This window comes from Schistocerca nitens, chromosome 11 (genome assembly GCF_023898315.1).
Source record: "Schistocerca nitens isolate TAMUIC-IGC-003100 chromosome 11, iqSchNite1.1, whole genome shotgun sequence".
Lineage (NCBI taxonomy): Eukaryota > Metazoa > Arthropoda > Insecta > Orthoptera > Acrididae > Schistocerca > Schistocerca nitens.
This window is the reverse complement of record NC_064624.1, coordinates 84,467,150-84,494,655: the sequence shown is the minus strand read 5'-3', so window position 1 is coordinate 84,494,655 and position 27,506 is coordinate 84,467,150. Positions and strand designations below refer to the sequence as shown.

General features: G+C 37.8%; 1 long non-coding RNA gene across 1 annotated transcript in view; it reads left to right on the top strand.

Moving 5' to 3' along the window:
• The first annotated feature begins 5,819 nt into the window (after positions 1-5,819).
• The window catches only part of LOC126213375 (uncharacterized), a 68,973-nt gene continuing 47,286 nt past the window's right edge, over positions 5,820-27,506 (top strand). The window contains exon 1 of the long non-coding RNA XR_007541154.1: positions 5,820-6,318. This is a non-coding gene — a long non-coding RNA (uncharacterized LOC126213375). The remainder of the gene's footprint in view (positions 6,319-27,506) is intronic.

Genomic DNA, 27,506 nt, shown 5'->3' with positions numbered 1-27,506 from the left:
CGATCCGTAGAACGCCAGTTTTCTTTCTCCTGATAACGATGTCCTCTTAAGTAGTCCCCGCCCGGAGATCTGAATGGGGGACTATTTTACCTCCGGAATATTTTACCCAAGAGGACGCCATCATCATTTAACCATACAGGAAAGCTGCATGTCCTCGGGAAAAATTACGGCTGTAGTTTCCCCTTGCTTTCAGCCGTTCGCAGTACCAGCACAGCAAGGCCGTTTTGGTTAATGTTACAAGGCCAGATCAGTCAATCATCCAGACTGTTGCCCCTGCAACTACTGAAAAGGCTGCTGCCCCTCTTCAGGAACCACATGTTTGTCTGGCCTCTCAACAGATACCCCTCCGTTGTGGTTGCACCTACGGTACGGCCATCTGTATCGCTGAGGCACGCAAGCCTCCCCACCAACAGCAAGGTCCATGGTTCATGTAAGTTATGTAAATAGAAAAATGAATGTTTCATTAGCTGCACAGACTATGAGTTCTAGTGTGGCAGATAGTATAGAGTTTTTGAGGAGGTTTCGTGATACAAATCTTAAAGGAAGTGAAGCAACAGTAGAATTTTTTTATTATATTGACAGGAATTTTGATATTCTGAACTCCAGAAATCCATTAGGAAAAGGGTATAAGAGTCCCCTGAGACTTGACAACAAATCTTATTGGCTTGGTATTTTCAGAGACACTGAAAATTATATCCAAAGCTTAAAAATCATTGGTGTTCCATTGCTGCTCCATGCAAGAAATACTTTTGCTTTTGGGATAATTTTCAATATGCAATCAGTCAGGCACATAGGTCTGGCAAGTATGCTTCGTGTTGAATCTCCTCTTAGGTATTTGCTAACATATAAACTGTCACAAGACCACAAAGGGCTTTTTTTTTCCTGCATTCTGTCCAGAGGTGATTGGAACAACAATCCAAATGCATACCAGTTCAAATGTGCCATGAGAAAGTTGCTCTTAGGTAACAGTGTCACTGCAATGAATGGGAATTGCTCAAATTTTAATTTGTGTTATTTGCCACCTGTTCATGATTTTCATGCAAGAAAGCATGTAGTAGAAAGTGATGAAAGTGCTGCAGAAAATGAAGTAGAGAAGTGGTGTGCACTTCTTGATGATAACATTAAGTTCTCATTTTACAAGCAAAAAATATTCGATTATATTGCAGGGTATGTGTCATTGCACCTGTCAAGGCAGATCACATACAAAGACTGTCTTCACATACGGAAGCCACCAGTAGTTAAATCTGCCTTAGAATGTGATGCTGTCTATGCTTTTGCCAATATGGCCAATAAAAATGCATTTGTAAAATTTTGTTAACTGGGGAAATCTGGTTGAAACAAGTGACTGTGTGTACTCTGTTGTAGAATATTCAGAGAAACTGTTTCAGATGTTTGTGATTGCTGGGGATATGCGACAGAAGTATATTCAGGCCAAGATTTTGCATTGTGTTAAAAATAAAATTGTAGATTAGCCATCTGCTGCTCTTGGTCATGATTACCATTATGAAATTGGGATTGAGGATTACATCAGACTCAACTTGTTTGTAAGATTGCATCCCTGTACTCCTGCATATGCTTAAAAACATATGGAAAAAAATGTCTGCTGAGAAAATTTTAAACAACAAATCAAGTATAAGGCAGAAGTTAAATAAACTCATATTGTTTAATCATGTATAGTGCTCAAATTGGAAAAGATTGTGTAATGGGACATTCCATGCAGATGGGTGTGACATTTTGACAGATTTCTTAAAACTATTTTGTACATAGATTTGTGGTTGTGCAATGATGAACTTGAAAGGATGAATCACATTGAAGTAAAATTAACTCTTTACATCCCGTGTAGATATTGTAACAAAATTATAATTGTTTATTTTATAAGCTTATTTTAAGATGTTTGGTGTTACAAAATATGCACTTGCATTTAAAAAAAGGTGATTTGTGTGAAATTAATGAAAGAATTATGTTCTGGGACTTATTTGACAGATGGCTTTCAGTGTGAGAAAATATTTCCCTCAATAACTACGTCAACTTGAATTTATCACTTTAAGAAAACAGTTTAATCATAGGATGGGTGTGATCTAATGGAGTATGCAGTGGCCCTATATTTCAAAAAGTAATGTTTGTGGATACTCTGCAACATAAGAGCAATAAAATTGTTACTCTGTTAATTTTTGTTTTAATACTTCCTAGAATGAACACAATGTTCCAATTGATCGTAAGCATTCTTATTACTTTAGAACCATTCTAGAATAAGGGGGCCTGAGTCAGGCAAAACCTAATATTGTGAATTTTGTCTTTATTTTGCTAGGGGGTCTTTCTGTTATATTTTCCTGTGTTGAGGGGGGGGGGGGGCGGGGAGAATGCAAATAATCATATGTAATTATCTTTCTAGCACTACAAAGTACAGAATACAGTGATTACAGTTACACTTGGAAATCTAGGAAATTTCAGTATTCATGTTACATGCCTAAGTTTCATGAACATTTAACTTAATTACACGGTTACACTTTTTGCTGATTTGAACTGTGTAGTACATGTTAAAAAGATTTTGTTTGGTCATAGTAATAAAAGCATTTCATTTTGTTAGTTCATATGTCCCATACGGAACTGAAATTATCAAGTTATGATGCCAAAGGAAGGAATTAACATTAAGGAATCTTACTTATGTAACAATGGTTACACTTTCTGCTAGTTAACTTTAACATAAACCATTTAGTTTTCCATTAAGAGTGAAAGCAGTTGCACAAGTCTTGTAAAGAACAAAGTTTCCCATAGGAAACTAAAGTATTTTACATTTGAGTTATTGTAGACCCAAAGTATTGTGCTCTTCATATTTCTATTTAAAAAAGTTTGTAACTCAAATTCACAGACAATTTGGAATCTGTACATACATGGGTGTAGTCAGTTACTTTTCATGTGCCATGTGGAACCTTTAATTTTCTGGTTTAAATATAATTTATTTCATGAATTACCTTTAATACCAACAATGTCTGAATGCATTATTCACCATTTAGAAGAAGAAATATTAGTGTACAGAATAACAAACGTCATGAAAAATGCGAAAGATTGTTCTGTACAGAACTTGGAATGGCTCTTAATCAATAGCAGGCACAAAGAAGGCTTCTATTAAATGTTCAAAGAAACCAGTCAGTACCTCTTAATTCACCATAGAGGTGATACAGTAATAAAACTATTTACTTTTTTTCCAGAATTTCTGCTAAGTATTAAAATTGTGAAGACCTATCCAATTAGTATTTGCTTTACCAATAACCTGTACTACATGCACACATATAAGCAGGTAATTATGGGAGTCAAGAATTATGTTAAAATTAAAGATACTGACTGGTATTACTTGCTCACAAAACATTGTAGTTGCTGTACAGTTTATGTGGTGTACCCAATGTGACTCCTGGAGGACATAATATTCTGTTATCCTATGGGACTGGTACCACACCTATTGAAAGTAAGCTTTGCTGTGGAATAGTTGTATCAGACATCTGTACCAGAAAACAAATCTCCACTGTGTCACCCTCATGTTCTTGGTATGCTATTAGCTATTATTACAAGAATACTCTTCCAAGGAGAGAGAGAGAGAGAGAGAGAGAGAGAGAGAGAGAGAGAGAGAGAGAGAGAGAGAGAGAGAGAGGGGGGGGGGGGGAGGGGGGAGGGGGGGGGAGGGGGGGGGAGGGGGGGGAGGGAGAAAAGCATGTTCTTAGGAGCAGCAAGCTTTACAGCAGCATATGCTGTAAAAAGCATAGTGAGATTTTCCTTTTCATCATTTCCAACATTGTACACAACTTTCATGCACTTTTATGTTATCACATTTTTCCCTTGAGAATGGAGGAGAGGGGGGGAAAAATTTTGCGAGCTTTCATAAGAACTGAAAACTCTACTTGCATAATTTGTTATTTTCAAAATGTTACTCTCTTTCCAAATACTGTTCTATTTCTTCAAACCAATTCTGAATTTCTCAGGTTATTACATATTATTTACTGTACATTGTCCAGCAATACTTCTGTTGTTACAGGATAGTTTGTAATTTGGCACTACCTTTGTGCCACTGGTATTGGCTAGTGTACTTTTGCAGATAACAAAATCGACTGGACTTTAATGTCCTGTCAGCATAGGACAAATTCAGACAATATGGAACTTTTTACACTAAATTTGCAATATAATGTCACCCTTGTCTCACACAGATTGTAGCAGCCATTGGGGTGCCTGTCTGGCCAGCTTCTACAGCTTTCGCTTTCAGGTTTGTTTTCTGCTTGGGCCCTATAATGACAACCAGTCATTCCAGTGATTGACACCATGTCAAAGACTGGAACCAAGATTCACAGAAATAAAATTCCATGGTTGTAATTCATAGTGTAATTGATTTTGGTTTTAAAATAAAACCATGGTACCAGTAATTGTTTGGGTGTCAGACTGGAAAATTACAGTTTTAAGACACCCCAACCTTAAAATTAACAACTGTGATTGATGTTATTTTCAACAAGTTCCTTCACTTCCTACATCATTATGGATCAGTCCAATATAATATTATTACCAGACTTAACTTCCAAATGATACAAGTCATGCATTTAGGAGGAGCCTTAACGTTGGCCTTTGTGTTTGTCTCATTTAAAAGTATTTATTGTCTTCTATCAAAGGCTGAAGCACTGTCAAAAACTGGTGCTTCTACCTTATCACTCAGTTAAAATACACCATGCGTTAATAAAATCATGGCATTTAAATTTCTGATCAAAGACAGAGCCAAATTCGTAAGTGCATGTTGCAATTAAAGTGTCAGCATATATGCAGATCGGTAATGCATCACTACAGATAATGAAAATTAATCATTGTTTCCGTAAGTAATACTGTAATAGTTCTGTTGTAATTTCTGTTGTCAGTAATTATACCCCTAAGCAAACTATGTCAACATTTTTTTTCAAGAGACGTCTTCACAGTTTTCCACACTTGATTTTCCGAATTATACCTGTAGTTAAAAGCTTTGGCAAGTAAGCTAATTCGTTGACCTCCATTGAATCTTAAATAGGGTTTTAAAACGGGCAAATAAGTAAAGCACTCATAAAAATAATAGTAAACGATTTATAGGTCAGCTTGTCAAACTTCCAAAACACACTCGAATTTAGGAATTTCATAGCAGAAGTGTCACTGTTTTTTCTCGCTAGATTAGAAACACATCATTATGTTGATGTTTAGATATCTAGAACATCCAATATAAAAGACTTATGAGGGTGCAGAACGAAAAACATTTTCATCCGTGTTTTGACACTTAGTTTTTTTGCCAAATTCACATATGGCGGACGCCAGTGACCTCTGGCGGACACTCAATGATATGATATTTGGCCGGCACGCGCTAGAGCCATCTATCGGTAGGTCCGGTAGTTGAGCATCCCTCATTTCACTAAGGCCGGTATTACACTATCAAATTTCTTTGTCCAATATCTTTGTCAAAGATTTTTGATGGTGTAATAGGGACTTTGTCAAATGTCGTCCAATATTTGATCAAATCTAGGGCCTCGCTGTAGATTTGATCAAAGAAATCGCTTGTCTTCTGTTCGCTGCAATGTGGCACGTTACCTGGTTACCACCACATTGAGCGCTAGCATCGCTGCAGCGTTCTGTCGTCTGTAGTGTTTTTATAAACATTGCCGATAAATACAATTGCTGTGTGCTGACAACTACAAAATTAATAGAGATGTATGAAGCTGATGAAGCGCTTTACAACGCGAGGCACCCTGAATACAAAAATAGATTAAGAAGATTGGAGACTAGACCTGACCTGACCTAACCTAACATAACCCTCTCTTGCAGCAAGGAATCGGAGTGTTACAGTGAGCCTGTCTTCTGAAGATGTAGCAGTTCTTAAGTGAATATTGTGCTTTGTGAATTGAGGATACACTTCACTGAGCACATATAGAAATGTATGCTCATCCATTCTTAAGTCATTGATGTACGACTTGACGTCTTCCACTGTAAGCTCACGTAACAAGTTTTGTTGAATGCTTTTATCGTGTCGTCGTAAAACCCACGGCTTCACCCAGATTAGATTAGTTTTTCGTTCCAGATTCTAGCAGTGACTGATATAGCAAATGGGCGATCGAAAGAATTTGAAAAAGCAGTCTGGATATAAAAAAATTTTCACTTCCATGTCAGTGAGAGTGATTTTCGATGAACTAAAATGAAGATACAACAGGTTCACGTAATTTAAACGCCTTTAGAAATAGAATTAATGTTTGAAACAATTAAAAAAATTGTGATATTGAGGAGGGAGTAGTGATACTTTCGCGATTTTGATCTGCCTGCAGCTGTTGGGTAAGTCTCTGTTCATTTGTTTTACAGTTATTCCGTAATAATATGTGGAGCGATATGTTTGTTATTGGTTACAAACAAAAACAAATTAATAATAGTGTGGTAACGGGATTACTGTGTTGAGTCATGCACGATTTGAATTCAAAAAACGTTACCAAAGATCTGCAGTTTTTGTACATTTTAATTTATGGCTGTAAGTTGTTTTACATCACTAGTGAACCAATTTTGCTGTTAATCAAGGCCTGTGAACAAATAGTACAGTAACTTGAAGAATGAGCATGTAATGCGATGCAAGTATTTATAATCCTTGTTATTCGTTTATTTTTGAAACTACGTTAGGTACGTCACGTTACATTGAAAAATGAGTAAGCATTGGCAGACAGACAGGTGCTTTCAGTTTTGCCGTAATTGAAGCTCATAATATACATTTGAACTTCATCTCATTCATACCACTATTCTAACGCTTCTTCCACTGCCTTAATTTTGTACCCAGCGTAATTTTGTACCTAGATCAGACAAATTTGATTAAGTTTTGGACCTTGATGTCTCAGTTGTGTCAGATTTTTTGAACATCTGACAATACCCAGGTAGTTAACAAACACCGCGAATTCCAACAGCGTTTCCCAATGCTAGACTTTTTTCTTTAAAATCGTGAGAAACTGCGTGATTTTCCAAACCTTTTGGAAAATATTTCTGCATATAGCTCTATAACTATACTCTTGTCAATTGAAAGCACCTGAACTATGCGTTAATTACTGTGAGATTAAATTTTCCTTGCAAAAATTGATGAAAAAATCTATTTGAAAATCTCAAAAACACATTTTTTATTTTTCTAAGAAAAATGTATTGCTGCCGTATTTCTGTTTGCCTTTGATAAAATTTGAAGGTGAGGAGAGGATGAGTAGAAAGGGGAATTGATTTTTAAGTGTACAAGTCTACTGCACTACATTGATTTTTCTTAAGTTACAAGGGATCATCAATAATGAGGAGTGGAAGTTTTGGTGTAGCTTCTATTCTACTTTTAGATGATAGTTACGCTGTTATGTTATTGGAGAAATTTTTTGGAAATTTGTGGTAAGGTCTTATGAGACCAAACTGCTGAGGTCATGTTATTAAGGGGCATGAGACCAAACTGCTGAGGTCATGTTATTAAGGGGCAATCAGTTTTCTTATGATACAAGATGACTCACAAGTTCTCATAACCTATAATTTTGCTGCAAATTACTCATCTGTGCTTTGATGTATGAAATTCAGTGTTACCGGTGGACCGTCGGCCAATCCACAATGCGTCCTTCAGTTGCATACTGCAATGAGGATAATACTGAACTCGGATACATGTATTACACATAGACATTTTAGAATGCGTAAAATGCAACACAGTGATATTTAATGTTTTTCATTCAACAGCCTATCTTAAAATGGCAGCATTCACAAGACTTCAACAATAATGAAGCAGAATTCACTGTCTTCTCATAACAAATCGTAAAAGTGCTTATAGCATATTTATGGGCCAGTGACAACAGACTTTCTGCTAATGCGATGTCGATTTGAAAATGAAATTATGACACACAAACAGCTGTGCAATAATAGCTCAAGAAACCATTGTCGGAATCTGTTTTGAACAAAGGAATACCGTCGGAACCAAGCGATTCAGAAATCATCCGAGGGACTTCCCTCTCTTATTCCAATGTGTGAATTTTAGGTTGCAATTAAGCCATATGCTGTGAATAATAAATCAGGTGCACAGACCATAGACCATTCCTAAACAGAAGACTTCTACAGAAAATGTGTCATTGAACCTCGATTGATTGCATCTGCTTGAACCAAGATGAGCCTACCATTTTTCAAAGTTAATGGTATGTTGCTTGCCAACATTCAAAGAAATTAAAAGTTAGTGTTCTGTGCCCAAAAGGATCAACTGCTTCATTGCTTTTCCTTATCTATATCTTGAAGTCTCTTACACATCTAAACTGGTTGTATTCTAGGGTAAGCCGAGCCCAGTACGGCCACTGGGAGAGTCTGTACTTTGATTTTTGATAAAGTATCATAATAACCACTTTGTTTGTTCGTGTTTACAATTTGTTGTAAAATCCAAACAAAAGGCATCTTACAAATGAGACTTCAGGTAACATAGCTCAAGTGACTGCTTTGTGTAATCTTATTTTATTCATTTTTATTCTCTTGTGGGATTAAAGGATTGCTTAAACCTTTCCAAACAAAATGCAAATGATGTTCATTAAAGTCATTGTTAGCCTTTGTTTCTACGGTGGGTAACTTTTATTACTTAAATACATCATCATATTCATACTATATATAGGATTGATAAACATGTAGTTCAGTTCTTAGTAAGACTAATACCATAGCTTTGCTTCTGGAGGAAAGTTGTTGGTTGGTCGATTTGGGAGAGGGGACCAAACAGTGAGGTTATCAGTCCTGAAGAAAAGTCATCATTTCCCGGCTTGTTACTTAAACAACTTAAAATGTACATAATAGAATGGTCTTAACATTGTATCTCAAATACCCTTGCTTTCTTTATCTTGAAATTTAACACATTGTATGTAACCAAAAGGACTGTTTTTGACACTTACCAAATATTTTTAAAAAAAAGAAAAAATTGAGAATCACTTTAGATTTCTAATCAAAGCTCAATGAAACCTAGACATTTACATTATTTATGTTGATGGTGATTGACAACTGTTTGAAATTAATTCGCTAAATAGTAATAACTTGGTACCATTGTATTAGGTACAGATGTTGTACCTTCTGGTGTTATATGAAAATATGTGCCAGACTGGGACTCGAACCCGGATTTCCCGCTTATCGCAAGGGGTCCTCTTACCATTAGGCTATCTGTTCACACCTCCTGGACCGATCCAAACACTGCGTTCCTATACTGTAGTCTTACTTTCATCACTGAATGCCTGCAGCTTAATTCTGTATGCCTGCATTAGTGGGACTAAGACTGTATAGCTATTCATTATAATCTAGGGGCTGCACCAGTATGGAGTATTACGTTAATAATGATTAACAGCCGCTTGAATTCAGATCAAAATAAATTAACTGAATGTGAATTACTTGGTGTCAGCTATTTTAGGTACTAATGTTTTACCTGTGGGTAACATTTGAAAATTTGCACCGGACTGGGACTCGAACCCAGATACCTTGCTTATCGTGAGCGGTTGCCTTAGAATGGAGCTATCTGTGCACACCTCTTGGATCGACACAAACTTCTATACGTTACGTTGTCCTCATCCCGACACCATAGGTGCTGGTCGGTCTGGGAGGCAAGTACAGACAGCCTAATCCTGAGGTGAGCACATGTGATAAGTGGGAAAAACTGGGTTCGAGTCTCCGTCCGGCACAAATTATCACGTGACCATCTGGTAGGACATCCGTATTGTAACAACTGATGTCAAGTTGCTTGGATTTGGTGAATTTATTTCGATCTAAGTCATTTTCAGTTTCAGATTTCTAGCAACAGTAGTTTTGAAGTTTCATGGCAATCTCAAAAAATGCTTCTCTTGTTATTTGAAAAACAAATAACCTGTGCTTCAACAGAATATTACATTTATTAGGCCTACTTTTTGTTTACTCTGTGGGTATATACTTTAAATAAAAAATAATAAATACCTGACACTTTGATGTCAAAATCTTTTGGCTATTTGATATAAACTAGCCCACAGGTACCAGAAGCACAGATGATAATTTCCACATTATCCATATTGGTATCATATATCACGTTTAATAATGATTACGATAAGATATATAATAATAGTCCTAAGCCTCGATAGTACTAAGAAGAGGAATTGACATTTTGTATTAAATAGTCACAAGGGGACAAGATCACAATGAAGCAATGGACAGCACTAGATCTGCTGTTCCAAAAAGCTGACAAAACAGAATGGGGAAAAATAGCACTGTATTGCACCACATGATCAAATAGTGTTCACTCAGTGACAAACCCCATTGCAGTGTCCTTGCTAATCAGTGAAATTACATTTTCACCTGTCAGCCCCAAACACACACACACACACACACACACACACATTAATTATATTTTGTGTAATGTAGAATGGAGTATATGGGAAGCGGTCTGTTATTTTCAGTAAACACAAAGTTTTTCATGCTCAAATTGTGAACATTCTTAGTGTGGTATCCACATTTGTAGTGTCTCCCAACTTATCTTCAACCACGTTGTTGCCATTTGACCTGACTTATATCCCTAGCCGTATTGCGTAGCAATCTCCCACCGCAACCAAGATTTCAGGTGAGAAACAGTGCCTTAGTGTTGGCAGTAATAACTCACATTTAGAAGGGTGCATAAACATTTTCAGGAAGCTGTTTCTAGGAGTTCTATGTGACACGGTGGGGGTGGGTGGGACTAGTGAATATAAAAGGGGGGGGGGGGGGGGACCCCAAAATCACTGGAATTTCTTTGTAGAAAGCATTTACTTTATTGTTTTTCAAACACAACCTTGACCTCCTTCTAAGTACACTCCATTAGCATTAATGCACTTGTTCAAATGTTCATTCCAGTGTTGGCAGTACCTTTTAAACTCGTCCTCTTTGTGAAGTGCTAATACCTTCGTGACACTGCGTCGTACGTCTTTGATATCGGCAGAAAACTTCCCTTTCGAGTCTCTTTTTATCCTCAGGAACAGGAAGAAGTCAGAGGGTGGTAAATCTGGCGAATAAGGCACGGGGTCAAGGTAGTCGTCTTTGCTGAGGACAAAAACTGGTGAACACTGAGAGCTGTGTGTGTGTGTTAGTGTTGACAAGATGCAGGGACCAATTACTGGAATCCCACAAAGTTGGACGTTTTCACACCAAACTCCTGTGCAGACTTTTCATAACTTCCATATAGAATTGGTGTTCACTGTATGGTCTTGAGGGACAAATTATGAGTGTGCAATCCGTTCGATGTAAAAAAAAAAAAAAAAATTGACAGTGTCTTCACGTTCGATTTCACTAGCCGAGCTTTTTCTGGACAATGTGGGCCAGTTAACTTCCATAGAATTGACTATTGCGTACTATCTGGATCATATCGATAGCACTGTTTCTCATCACCTGTGATGATTTTGTTGAAAAAGTTTAGATCGTCTTTGAATGTATCCTTCAGTTTGTGACAGGCTCAAACGTGATGATCCTTTTGATCTGTGGTGATAATTTTCAGCACAAACTTTGCTGCCTCTTTACACCTCCCCAAATCAACAGTCAAAATGCACTGAATTGAGCTCCAGGACAACCCTGGTATGTCCTCAAATTGGTCAGTTGCCTGCATAGATCTTTGTTAATCAGATCACGCATTTTGCTGACATTGTCCTCGCTTCGAGCAGTCGAAGGGCGATTGGAATGAGGCAGATCTTCAGTGGCCATTTCTCTGATTTTGAACTGAGAAAATTGTTTGTACACTTGAGTTTTACTGAGAGCATGTTGTTTGTGCGTTGTTTTAATCATCACATCTGTTTCCGTTACTTGTCAAGAACATAGCGGAAACAGCTATAATGATGCAAACAGCTCACAAACAACACGCTCTCCGTAAGATTCGAGTGGTTATGTGAATTTTGAAAATAAAATGAAAATGATAGTAATGATGATGAAAATAATAAGAAATGATAATAGCAAGAAAAAAAATGCATATGTTTACCTTATGTATCAGGAACGTGTGCCTTTTAAAAAGCAGACATAATTAACATGAAAGTTTAAGTAAAAGGAATTGAAGAAAATATGTTTAAGGTCAGAAACTGATTATTTTCCTTGACTTCAGTAAGTGTGGTAAAACTGTAATAAGCCTGATCATAGACTATTTGTACTGACATTGTTTCACTACTTCTGTGGACTACACTGCAAAGAGAGCCAATTAGCTGTTAGCATGTCTTGCTTAATCATTAATCTTTTAGTTAAACCAGGTTAAGCAATTAATGTAACTACGTGAAGTAAGTTAAATTAACCTCCCCTGAAAATCCATACCAATTAATATTACTGCCACCCAGTATAAAACAGTATAAACCCAGTTTTGTCACGTAGCAGATGAAATATACAAAACCCATTTTAACTTATACAACATAAGAACTTCTTATGTAATTTGTTGTTGGAGAGACCTAATCATTTATTCACATAAAAACCTTAATCTACACTTGTTAAGGCACCAACATCAGTAAATAATAACTTACCTCTCATAGAAGACTTAGAGGATGTTCCTTTTCTTCAAGCATTTTGATTACTGTTAGCATTACCATTTCTGGAGGACTCTCCCTTCTGAGCAATTCCAGCCAAAAACTAGCCAGTGTCTGTAGCAGGGGAAAAAGGAAAAGAATTGTGTCTCTGCAGAGAGAAAAGGGTTTAATTACTATTAGATACATGGGTAAATCAATTGTTATCCACAATTTAGTTATATTTTGGTTTATTTTGGTAGTACTGTCATTTTACGTTGATGACGCATACTTTGTTCATTGGATGCTCTGCTGTCTATTTGCACCAAAGAAGAGCAACGTTCAGTGATGCTTTTATTGTGGTCAGAAGGCATATCGGGCCGAAATTCATTGAAGACTTTCAGTACAGTACAGGAATAGTGTTTTGCCACAACGGAGTGTCTAGGAATGGATTGAAAAAATTCTGAAATGGTCGCACAAGTGTTACACACGATGAAGGAGCCGAACTACCGTTTACCGCCACAAATGAAGAAACCACTGAGCATTCATGTGAAATGATTCTTTTAGATAGACGATTAACTATTGATGAAGTGGCACATCGTCTGCAAATTAGTCACAGTTCTGCCTATGTAATCATCCACAACAGACTTGTGTTTCATAAAGTTTGTGCAAGATGGGTCCCAAATTAACTCACACAGTTGCCTAAACAAATGCGGTTGGACACCTGCAAAAAATATTTGGATTGCTATGGTAATGAAGGGAACAACTTCTTAGACAAGATCATTATTGGTGACGAAACATGGATCCATCATTACAAGCCAGAAAGTAAACAGCAGAGTGTGGAATGGAAACAACCAAATTCGCCATGCAAGAAAAAGTTCAAGAGACAACCGTCTGCAGGAAAACTGATGCTTACTGTTTTTTTCGACGCGCAAGGCCCAATACTGGAACATTATGGGGAAAGGGGCACAACAATAAACAATGTACATTATAGTGAGATGTTTACTGCCAGGCTAAAGCCTGCAGTTCGAAGCAAATGCCCAAATGCTGAGGATTGCTGTCAAAAGGTGTTGTGTTGTTGCACGACAAAACCCTTCTGAATACTGCTGCCCACACTGCTGAAACGCTCCAGAAACTCAAATTTGAAGTACTGGATCATCCTCCATATAATCCTGATCTTGCCCGTTCTGACTATCACTTGTTTGGTCCAATCTAACAGGCATTAAGGGGCTGTCGATTTGCCTCGGATTAAGCAGTGAAAGAAGCGGTTCATTCCCGGTTCACAGCTCAACTGAGAACCTTCTTTTATGAGGGAATCAGGAGGCTTATACAACGATGGACCAAGTGTGTTGAAACGCAAGGAGGCTATGTCGAAAAATGATGTTCTTGTTAAGTTTCCTGTTTCATTACAATAAAATTTTATAACTACTTTGTGTATAATAATTGACTTACCCTCGTAGGTTCTTCCTTGTAGCAAGGGGAGAAAGATTTCGCACTACATTAATCTACACCATGTAGGTGATCACCCCCTCCCTCTTTTTTTTAATGAAAAGAAGGAAGAAGAAACATTACTTGACCTCAATACTAATTTTAACATTCATTATGAATTTTTACATCATTTGGTTCATCATAATAGACCCTAACAAATGGTACCTCCTAACCAGGGCACAAAGTCCTCAGGCCACCATCCAGTCACACTTATACAGGGTGTAAATGATAGAAGTTGCCATAATTATACAGCACGTACATGTCATTGTACTTGACAAAAAAAAATCTATTGAGATATCACTGTATCACATTCTTTATTTTTGTACTCCTAAAAGGCAGATATTTGTGGGTTTGATAGTTGATGCACTTCTGTTTACATTGTCATCTGACGGCATACAGCGTTTCTTGTCTATTACAGACATTGACACAGTAGTCAGAGAAAGGTAATGGATGAACCAGAGCATTGGACGTGTACAAGAATGCTGCGTGGTGTCTAGGTATTAAAATACTACAATGGTACTAATAGTACAAAATGAACCAATTATAATTTGTTGTGCATTAATTACAATCAACTGTTTTCTCTTTTTACAATAAAACTGCAATGAAAATTAAATTGAGGTTGTTTCCCTTTGCTACAAAAGTACTGTAATGAAACCCACATTACATTGTTTAGTGTTACACCAGTGTTCAAAACGCCCGCCATTCATTTCAACACATGCTTCATGATGGCGAACCCAGTCTTGTCACACTCATTCACACGTGTGCTCATTTGCCTTCACGGTATTGGCAGCATCGAATATCCTCTGTGTAAGTTCATCCACACTATTTACTTTCTGGACATAAGTAATTCCCTTCATAGGGCCCGAAAAGTAAAAAAATCCAGTGGATTTAAATCAGGACTGCATGCTGGCCATCAATGTGCACAAAAACATCCTATCCATTGTCCTAGCAATCGTCCATTCAAAACCTCCATACTGTGTGACCAGTGTGGGGTGGAGCACCACCATGGAGGAACCATGTGTTGTGACATATGGCTAATGGAACATTTTCCAATGAAGTTGTTAGCAATGTCTCCTCTAGATAGTTTCGGTAATTGTTAGGAATCCATCATGCAGGTAAAACGTAAGGTCTAATAATTAAATCATCGATTATACCTGCCCGTACATTTACAGAAAAGTGGTACTGAAAATGTCTTGCTACTACTTGGCATGGACTGTGTTCATTCCTCGTGTGCACGTTATGAAAATTAGTTATTCTGTCGTGAGTCAAACACGGTTCAATCTGTGATGAGTATTTTGTTTACCATGCGATCTGTTGTTGCCTACCTGTTTCCAATTCACTCTCGCTATATCTTTATGCGCAGGGGCAGTGGTGATCCTAGAAGTCGGTCAAGGGGGGTTTTGGGGGAATGGAATATCGCTTAACTAAACGAGAGTTGGGGTCCTCCACTGACAAATTGTTAAAATTTGGTGTTGCTTAAAGTTGTTTTTGGTAATAGTTTTTGGTAACATGTCTACAGAATGTGTGTGCTCGTGAAAATAACACGATTTGTCCCAGATGTCCGGCAATTTCGAAGTTTTTTGTCTGGGGGTCAGCAGTTTGTGTTGGTAGGCATACCCAGCATAGGCCTATTTAGCTTCCTTGATTATTGTAAGTGGTATTCGTACATCAATAATCATCCAGTGTATATTAATAAATAATAAGATGCCCTTTTTAAGTTAAATGATATTTATTGGTTTAGATAGTAAGCAATTTGCTGCTCTTATTGTTTTGTTGAAATGTGTTTGAAATACATAGCCCCATAGCTAACCCCTTGCCACCGCCCCTGCGCAGCAGTAAATAATGCGAACCGATTGCTTACATAAGCGTACCTGTGTTGGAGGACGCGTGGGACAGGCTCCCTTAGCTTTTGATTCTCTTTAATGGATTCTTCCAGTCTACTATGCATAATGTTTCCACAAGTCACATCTAATCCGTGTGTGCTGTCCAGTGTCAACTTTTCCAAAAACATTGTCCCGAGTCGAACTCCTTTTTTTTTTTTTTTCCTGGAACATTTGTAGGAAATGGACAAACATTTTACTAGATGTTTTAAATCATTTGGTTGTGATTTACTAACATGATTTTTTTTTTTTTTTTTTGGCAGCTTATACCAATTACATCTTGTATGTCTGTTCGTATATGCCTAAAATACTTCTCCTTAACTTTCTACCAGTTACTCATCTTGTTCCCATTGTGATAATCTAACTACTTCTCATCTTGTAGCAGACTCTTACAGTTAATGAGACAAATGTATTGTCATCTATGAAACTTCCAAAATAAATATAATCTTAAATCATTGCAGTGCCAGATGTTTTATCTGCCAAGTGCCTTAACCTAGTCTGAAGAGCCAGTAGTTACTCAGATACCCTGAATTTTGGAACTATGTGTTGGTCAGTTGATAAGACTGTCAGGTTTTCCATGATAATAGCTTACCCTTGCTCTTTGTAGGAAGGTGCTCCCACAAACAGTGATGTTATTTTATTCCTTATTTGTCTTCCACATGTACACTACTGGCCATTAAAATTGCTACACCAAGAAGAAATGAAGATGATAAATGGGTATTCATTGTACAAATATATTATACTAGAACTGACGTGATTACATTTTCACGCAATTTGGGTGCATAGATCCTGAGAAATCAGTACCCAGAACAACCACCTCTGGCCGTAATAACGGCCTTGATACGCCTGGGCATCGAGTCAAACAGAGCATGGATGGCTTGTACAGGTACAGCTGCCCATGCAGCTTCAACACGATACCACAATTCATTAAGAGTAGTGACTGGCGCATTGTGACGAGCCAGTTGCTCGGCCAACATTGACCAGACGTTTTCAGTTGGTGAGAGATCTGGAGAATGTGCTGGCCAGGGCAGCAGTCGAACATTTTCTGTATCCAGAAAGGCCCGTACAGGACCTGCAACATGCGGTCGTGCATTATCCTGCTGAAATGTAGCGATTCGCAGGGATCGAATGAAGGGTAGAGCCACGGGTCGTAACACATCTGAAATGTGACGTCCACTGTTCAAAGTGCCGTCAGTGTGAACAAGACTTGTAACCAATGGCACCCTATACCATCATGCCGGGTGATACGCCAGTATGGCAATGACGAATACACGCTTCCAATGTGTGTTCACTGTGATGTCGCCAAACACGGACGTGACCATCATGATGCTGTAAACAGAACCTGGATGCATCCGAAAAAACGACGTTTTGCCATTCGTGCACCCAGGTTCGTCATTGAGTACACCATCACAGGCGCTCCAGTCTGTGATGCAGCGTCAAGGGTAACCGGAGCTGTGGTCTCCGAGCTGATAGTCCATGCTGCTGCGTCGAACTGTTTGTGCAGATGGTTGTTGTCTTGCAAAAATCACCACCTGTTGACTTGGGGATTGAGACGTGGCTGTACGATCCGCTACAGCCATGCGGATAAGATGCCTGTCATGTCGACTGCTAGTGATACGAGGCCGTTGGGATCCAGCACGGCATTCCGTATTACCCTCCTGAACCCACCGATTCCATATTCTGCTAACAGTAATTGGATCTCGACCAACGCGAGCAGCAGTGTCGTGTTACGATAAACCGCAATCGCGATAGGCTACAATCCGACCTTTATCAAAGTCGGAAACGTGATGGTACATAATTCTCCTCCTTACACGAGGCACCACAACAATGTTTTACCAGGCAACACCGGTCAACTGCTGTTTGTGTATGAGAAATCGGTTGGCAACTTTCCTCATGTCAGCACGTCGTAGGTGTCGCCACCATCGTCAACCTTGTGTGAATGCTCTGAATAGCTAATCATTTGCGTATCACAGCATCTTCTTCCAGTTGATTAAATTTTGCGCCTGTAGCACGTCATCTTCGTGATGTAGCAATTTTAATGGCCAGTGGTGTAATAAAATAATCTTCAGTCTTGATAAATTTGCTACATGATCAAAGTCCAAACAGAAAAGGGTAATAAATTCCTGTAGTAATTTCTTGATGCAAATACTTAGCCTCCTCATGTATTATAAGTTTCAATACAGTCCAGATATCTAACTCCAAGGCATGTGATGACAAAAATATAGTAAATTTTGATTACAAATATGTGTAGCAAGTTGTCAGTAATTATTTTCTATTTCAACTGTCAAACCAAATTTCTTCCATTCCAGATTCATGTTACACTCCAGGACTGCCATGTGAGAGAGTCTGCTGTATGTAAAATCCATTAAAATTTTGTTACTCTTAAAGTATTTTCCTTTTCACTATATTCTTTACTATTATTTATCATTATTATTTACTCCTTCATACTGGGAAATAGTTATCGACAGAATTAGATAACAGAGTACCTTGTTATATGCTACCTCTGTATATACATCAGAGCAACTTTTAGTACTCACTGTCAGCTTTTCTGTACAAGTTTTTACAGAAGCATTTTTGCTTGTAGCTTTCATTGACAGTGTCAGATATCTCTTACTCTGAGGCGCTCCTTAAGACATCCATGTAGAGTTGGAAGCTCTGTCGTGTACTTGGTGTGACATAAAGGCATTTGCTGACAAATTTCTAATGCCACATGTCGCCCAAGGAATACCTCAAATAAACAATAATACAACACAAACAAAATATGTGTACTAATATGTAACAATACATGCAAAATGTGGGCCTATGTGCCTTACATTATTAATAAACTGCACAATTCCTCATTTTTAGAGTTCCGTATCTCAGCTGATAAAAATGGAACCCATACAGGATCAGTATGTTATCCATCCGTTTGTCTGCCTACCCGTGCGGCCATTTTTATTTTATTTATTTACGCATCAAGTTCTGTAAAATCAAATTGAGGAGCAAATCTCCAAGGTCCTGGAATGTGTCAGTACATGACATTACAACATAAAAGTAATAACAGATAAAAATAAAATGTGTATAAGCCTGAAAAACGTCAAACCATAAGTTTCAGTAAACCCAGTCAGCAATATAACGTAAGAATCAGCTTAATTTTTAAGAAACTCCTCAACAGAATAGGAGGAGTGACCCATGAGGAAACTCTTTAGTTTAGATTTGAAAGCGCATGGATTACTGCTAGATTTTTGAATTCTAGTGGTAACTTCTTGAAAATGGTTGCAGCAGTATACTTCACACCTTTGTGCACAAGAGTTAACGGAGTCCAATCCAAATGCGGGTTTGATTTCTGCCGAGTATTAACTGAGTGAAAGCTGCTTATTCTTGAAAATAAGCTAATATTGTTAACAAGAAATGACAGTAAGGAATATATATATTGAGAGGCTAATGTCAAAATACCCAGACCTGTGAACAAGGGTCTACAAGAGGTTAACTTACACGACTTATTGCCCGAACCACCTGTTTCTGGGCCAAAACTATCCTTTTAGAATGGGAATAGTTACCCCAAAAACATAATACCAAATGACATAAGTGAATAAAAATAAGCAGAGTAGACTAATTTTCATGCCGGGCGATCACTCAATTCAGATTGCATTCGAATCGTAAAAATGGCAACATTAAGTCTTCGAACAAGATCCTGAGCGTGCGCTTTACATCAACAGTTTACTATCTATCTGAACACCTAGAAATCTGAACTGTTCAGTTTCACTAATCATACACCTATTCTGTGAAACTAAAATGTCAGGTTTTGTGGAATTGTGTTAGAAACTGTTAAAACTGAGTCTTACTGTGATTTAGCGTTAGTTTATTTGCTACAGGCGACGAACTTATGTCGTGAACTGCACTATTTGAAACCAAGCCAGTGTTGTGCGCAACATCCTTCACTACCAAGCTAGTGTTATCAGGAACAGAAATATTTTAGAGTTACCCGTAATTATTTATTTATTTACATAGTTTATGCCCACATTGCAGCACTAAAATCAAACATAATACAACAGAGTCTACAATGATTAAATTTAGGTCTTAGCAGTCAGCAATTTCTTCGTTTTCCAAAACTTCTTCATTCGCAGTGATCTGTCTGCTCGTTCTTCTGCAGATATGACATATTTCTTCCATACTGATGGTTTGAATCTCAGCCGTGTGTATTTGTTCTCCAGAAGCAGTTTCTCTTCACTTTGTTGAATTTGGTGTGTGGTGATGTTCAGTTCATCCAGATCACTTTGTACTTCTTTAAACCAGATGATTTTGGTTTTACTGTTCCAGAAGTAGTCTAAAAGTTGCTTCAGGATTCTAGTATTTGGAAGGTGAGATATGTGGCCGAAAAATGCAATCCTTATTTTCTGCATTTTATAAAAAATGGATTCACTTTCTTTATACACTACTGAATTTGGCAAAAGTCTCCTCTGCCCATTAACTTGATGTTTCTTACTGATAATTATTAGGAGTATTCTTATCTCAACTTTCTGCAATTTGTCAGTTGTTGCTTGAGTATTTAGTTGGAATAGTGTTTCACTTGCATATGTCGCTTCCAGTTTAACGACGGAGGAGTAACGTCGAAATATAGCATTTATTGAGAGAGATTTTTTTTTTTGTAGGTTGGCCACATTGTTCTCTGCACTCACTGAAGTTCTTATGTTCTACTATCTACTGATGCTCTTTCATTAACATTCCAGGTAATAATCTCACCAAGTTATTAAACTTTATTTTAATTTTTTGATCATTATGGAGCATGATATGGGATGTGTCAACCGAGAAAGCTGGGCATCATTTCTGTTTTCTCAAATGAAATTTGTAATCCGATCTTTGCCGCTAGTCGTTCTATTTGTTCTGTCTGAACCTTTGCTTCATTAATATTGTTTGCTAATAGCGCCAAATCATATGCAAATGCAAGGCAGTAAGTCGAATCTTTCATCCAGTCTTAACAGGTGGTGGGCACATCTTGTTCCATTTACACATGATTTTCTCCAGCACCCAATAGAACAATAATGGAGACAATCCATTGCCTTTTCATAGGCCAGTATTGATCTCAAAAGGTTTAGAGAATTCATTTCTGAACCTTACTCTAGCTTTAGTATTTTGAAGGGTGACTGCAACGAGGTTGACACGTTTCTGATGTAAACCAAATTCTTTAAGAATTGACAGTAGAGATTCACGATGGATACTATCGTAGGCCTTTTTAAAATCGACAAATGTGATCACTAGTTTCTTGTCCCTGACCCTTCGATGTTTCATTATCCATATGAGACTAATAATTTGATCAGGACAGCTTCGTCCTGGACGAAAGCCTCCTTGATATTCGCCTAGTTCACCATCAAGCTGTTCATGAATTCTGAAATACCGAACCTTGGAAGAAATTTTATAAGTAATATCCAGCCGGGATATACCCCTATAATTATTTGGATCCAATCTATCTCCTTTTTTGTGTAGTGAATGGATTATCGCAACATTCCATTCCTCTGGTAAATTCTCAGTATTCCAAATGTCAGAAAGACATTTGTGTAAGTTCAGAATAATTTGTTCATTTGCATATTTCCAAAGTTCTGCCACTAGTTGGTTCTCACCTGCTGCTTTATAATTCCGAAGTGAGTTAATCGCTGCTTGTACTTCATCTGAAAGTGGTGGTATAAGTCTTTCTAAATGTGTTTTGTTTCTTGGATAGGGGTCAGATTCAAAATGATGTTCAGGTTCCACACTATTTAGTAACTGTTTGAAATATTTAGCCAATATCATTGAATTGTCATTATTGTTGTGTGCTACCTTTCTGTTTGTATCCTTCATCATAAGAGTAGGTGGAGTGTATTTCGACTGGTACTGTTTGAATGTCTGTTAGTAATGTCTGGTTTTGTGGTGATTGAAAGCATCCTCAATAGATTTTTAGCGATTCCTTATGGAATTGCCTTTTGACCCAACTGATTTCTTTGGCAGTTGATCATCTAGCATTTAATAATTCCTCCCTGGAGCTTTCAGTTCTCTTTTGTTGGTAATTTAACCAGGTCTTATGTTTACATTGAATCACTACATCGCATTCCTCATTCCACCAAGCATGTTTCTTGCGTTTCCATACAGGAGCTACTTCTTCAGCTAAGGCTTTTAATCAATTGACAGTGGCTTCTAGATTGTCACTTAAAGGTATTCTTGATCTCTCGTAATATATTTGATTATTAATATTATAACTAGGATCATATGTTCTCATTGTATCTAACTTTTGAGGTTTGCTTTTTCTTTTAGGTTTCAGTTAGATTTTAATTTTAGAAATGTGGTGGTCTGAATAAACATCAACGCCACGCAGCACTTATAATAGACTTCCTTATGGTATTTCTGATCCATGGCCACATCTATCTGGAACTCTACTAGCTTGACGTTAGGACATTTCCATGTCATTAACTTATGTGATCTTCTCTTAAACCTTGTTGTCTTAAACAGCAATCCATTTGTAGTATAAAATTCAATTAACCGTTCCTCATTCCTGTTCATAAGTTTATGAGCTGGCCATCGCCCCACCACACCTCGAAATTCCTTCTCTCGTCTTGTCTTCGCATTACAGTCTCCAAGCAGAATTTTAATGTTAGTTTCTAGTATGGTCCTTACTAGTTGATCAAGTTCATCCCAGAATTTTTCTGTTCCATCCTTGTCAGTTCTATTTTCAACATTAGTTGGAGCATGAATATTTATCAGTGTGTATCTTTTGTTTTCCACCTTAATAATGCCATTCTTGAGGAATTGGATGAAAGATCGTCAATGGAATCAAATATTCTATTGTGTACCAAGAAACCCACACCAAATTGGGGAAGATTTTCTATTACCCTTTCTCCTGGTGGTCCCTTATAAATTCGATATCCCCCTGATTCAATAGTGTCCCGGTTAACTCTTGAAGGGCCGTGATAACTATGTTCTGTTGATCTAAGACATCTGTTAAATGTTTCAATTTACCAACTTTCCTTAAAGAATTAATTTTAGCACCTTCTTATGTGGAATATGTTGCTTGTTTGTTCATTCAGTGCATCGCTAGGTGCTCAGACTTGCCTTTGTACTCAACGTGACACCCCACCATATCCGAATGGTGTCTTCGCCTGGATAATCTCTACGTGACTGTCCAAACCAGTGGATTCTTTTAATAGAAGACTCCTTATATTTGTTTGATTATCTGATCAATGATTAAGTGTCTGACCAAGGTCAGGGTTTACAATTCCAGTTACCCGTAATACTAGAGGGCATATCATTTATATAAATAAGGAACAGGAGTGGCCCCAACATTGGTCCATCTGTTGAGACTCCTTTTTTCCGGGAATGGGTACAGGTATCAAGTGTGCCAAGTTGAAATTTTTTGTCAGCTACTATGGTTCCTTGGCAATGTAAAATATTTAAGCTTCTCGAAGTCAGTGCAGTATGGCCACTTATTTCGCATATTTGACACCCACAAATCCACTCGTCAAATCCTATAGCGTGCTTTACATTGACGTACAATAGTAAAATTTGGCAAGAAGCACGGTTTCACAGTACAAGTAAAGGAATAAAATCCAGAAACTGTTGAGTTCTTACTATGTCACATAAAGCAATATTTTTTTGCTATTTATTGGCCTCAGTATGCTGTTCGCCTGCCTGTCAAGACACCTTTTCCTCAGGAGCAGGTATAGGTATGACAATGAAAGTTATGTCAAGTACTAAGCTCTATGGTTCCTTGACTGTGTAAATAATTTAAGTTTCTAATTAATTGCAATCAAAAGATATCACCATATATGACACATTTATATATATATATATATATATATATAAAGAAAGATGATGAGACTTACCAAACAAAAGCGCTGGCAGGTCGATAGACACACAAACAAACACAAATATACACACAAAATTCAAGCTTTCGCAACAAACTGTTGCCTCATCAGGAAAGAGGGAAGGAGAGGGAAAGACGAAAGGATGTGGGTTTTAAGGGAGAGGGTAAGGAGTCATTCCAATCCTGGGAGCGGAAAGACTTACCTTAGGGGGAAAAAAGGACAGGTATACACTGTATACAGGTATACACTGTATACCTGTCCTTTTTTCCCCCTAAGGTAAGTCTTTCCGCTCCCAGGATTGGAATGACTCCTTACCCTCTCCCTTAAAACCCACATCCTTTCGTCTTTCCCTCTCCTTCCCTCTTTCCTGATGAGGCAACAGTTTGTTGCGAAAGCTTGAATTTTGTGTGTATATTTGTGTTTGTTTGTGTGTCTATCGACCTGCCAGTGCTTTTGTTTGGTAAGTCTCATCATCTTTCTTTTTAGATATATTTTTCCACGTGGAATGTTTCCCTCTGTTATATATATATATATATATATATATATATATATATATATATATATATATATGCTATCTGTAGGTGAACTATGCAAGTACATGTTGGACCTGGTGGTTTAATGGTAAAGTGCATGCCTAAAAACCAAGAGGTGTGGGATTGAATCTCAGTTGAATAATGGCTTTTTCAGTCTTCATTTTAAAATAGCCTTCACCTCCCAACAATGTGAGAAGTCTCCAGAAAGCCCCATATCTAACTACAGTCGGGAATAAATCTGAGATTCAACAGTGGGACTGGATTGTGTACATAGCATACACTTATGACTCCAACTCCAGCTGGTTCATACCAACTTGTGTCAAAAATATACACAAAGACAAAAATGGTGAACAGTTTAGAGTCACAAAGGAAAAAGTTGCACAAAAATACCACACTCAGTTTCCATGAAAACAGTTGGAATTTATGGATCTGCTATGTGATATAAGGCATGCGCATATGTAGTGTATGTGTGTTCGCAAAATGACAGGACAGAATTCACACCCACACTCAGAAATACACCTCCTATTGTTGTAGTCTTTCCAGGATTTGAAGGTAACTGTTGATGGTGAATACTTTGGAACACCAGCTCCACCCCAGACAGCACTAGCCTCCTCCTGCAAACCCTACAAATGCTATTGGCCGACTCCTCGGTTTCAAGAATTCCGAACTGCTTTCACCCGATCGATTTAAGCAACAGAATTCAGGCATTTCCATTGCCTGTTATTGACACCTACTAACAACACGTACTGCTCAGTAATTCGTGGGACGTATATATCGAAGAGACATTGATAAGAATATTTTCTCTATTGAGTTTTAATTAGAGTGTGATGGTGAAGTTGTCTGGTCCTGTATAAGGACAGTTTTAGAGTCATCTGAAGATAGTTTGACCACTGCACGGACCCTCATATGGAAGATACAATAACAGATACAGTACTGTTAATTAATTTCAGTACACCCAATATATGACATCTGGATTCTGTAGATAAGGTCTAATACCGTGGGTACGGTTGACTAAGCAAAGGAATAGTACAACAGTTGTACACGTGTCATGACTTTTGTTTGTGGTCATAGAGATACAACAGTATCCAACAAACAATGTTGTATACATAAATATTATGTACCTATCTGATATGTTTGTTTACCTATTTGGCGGCAAACGCCGCATTTAGTGGACCTGCATTTTCCCTGTAGTGATGTGATGTCCGCAGTGAATGACAAGCGGGGCTAAGATACGTAACCTGTGGTTCCTGCATTTCAGTTCCTTCGTGACATTGAAGTATGCTAGTATGGCTTCACGAGTGGAGATGTCCGTAGAAAAACTGGCTGGTATTGTAGCACTTAGCCAAGCAGGTTTCTCTATTCGCCAAATTGTGAAACAGTGTAGTGTGTCTGTAGGGGGAGTGCAATACACCTTTCACTGCCAGGAGACAATAGGTAGCAATAAGGACATACCATGACCAGGACGACCTCATAAAACAACCAAAAGTGAGATAAATATATCAGAATTACCAGTAAGAGAAACAGATTCAAAACAGCGCCCCAAATTCGTGCAGAATTGGTAGAAGTGAACACGACAACAATATCTGTTGCAATAGTAAAAAGGAGACTGACTGAAATCGGGTTGAAAGGATATGTCACAGTAAGGAAACCCCTTCTAAGGCCCATAGATAAACAGAAGAGATTTGAATGGGCTAGAAAACACCATAGTTGGACACTGGAAGAGTGGATGAAGGTGTTATTCACCGATGAATCAGAGTTAGAGATTTTTGGAACCAGAAGGATAATATTTGTTCGCCAATTTGTAGGGCAAACGGTAGCCCAGAAGTGTGTTCTACCTACAGTTAAACACGGTGGAGGTTCTATTATGGTTTGGGGATGTTTTACTGGGGATAGAGTTGGTGACATAGTGAAAATGGAGGGGTGTATGGATCAGAAGCAGTACCACCGCATACTTCAGTATCGGGCAATATGAAGTGGATTGCACTTAATAGGGAAGGGGTTCACTGTAAAACAGGATAATGACCCAAAACATTGGTCAGCATACTGTAGAACTGCATTTCATCAAAGGAAGAACAGAAAGTACTGAATGATATGGTATGGCTGTCTCAAAGCCCTGATTGTAATCCCATTGAAATAGTCTGGGATGAAGTGTACAGATATATCATGGAAGTTAATATATCCAGCAAAGGATATCTCTGAAGTATTGTCAAGGATGTGTGGAATCATATAGATCCACGATACCTACAAAATCTGATTGACCACATGCTTCAACTTTGTGAGACATTCATTAAATCCAAAGGATGGTACTTTAATGAAAGTAAAATATAATGATTGCGATTGTATTATGTATGTGGAAGTTAATATAATAATATTTTGTGAGAAATAATGTTCGATTTGTGTTGTAAATATGAAATAGCAGGATGTCTCGAAAATGAGCGGTAGTGTACGTCTGGCATAGAGAAACAAGGGAAACAGCTGAAAACAAGTGTCAACAGGTTGGTTTCAAAGAGTACTCTACGGCATTGGTCCTGTACTTAGCTTGCATTTATCGTGAATCTCCTGCCCAACTCAAAGTCTAAAGTGAGTGGAAAAAAGCGTAAGTGGCTCCTGTATGTAAGAAAGGTTGAAGAACCGATCCACAAAATTACATACTAATATCTTTAACATTGATTTGCTACAGAGTTCCTGAATGTATTTTCAATTCAAATGTAATAAATTTCTTGAATACTGAAATGCTTCTGTCCTTCGGTCAGCACAGTTTTAGAAAGCATCACTCATATGTCATGTGAAACTTGGCTTTTCCTTTTCCCATATGATATTCTTTGAACTGTGGATGAAGGGCAGGGTGTAGATTCCATATTCCTAGATTTCTAAAAAAACATTTGACACAGTGCCTCACTACAGACTGTTAATGGAGATACGAGCATATGGAATAGGTTCTCATGAGAGGCTCATAAGTAACGGAACACAGTATGTTGTTCTCGATGGTGAGCGTGTCATCGGGAGTGACCCAGGGAAGTGTAATAGGAGCTATGTTATTTTCTGTATACAAAAATGATCTGGGAGATAGGGTGAGCAGCAATCTGTGGCTGTTAGCAGATGATGCTGTAGTGTATGGGATAGTATCATCACTGAGTGACTGTAGGAGGATACAGTATGACTTAGACTATATTTCTAGTTGGTGTGATGAAAAGCAGCTACCTCTAAAAGTAGAAATATATGAGTTAATGTAAATGAGCAAGAAAAACAAACCTGTAATGTTTGATTATAGCATTAGTAGTGCATTGCTTGACAGTCATGTTGTTTAAATATCGAGGTGTAACATTG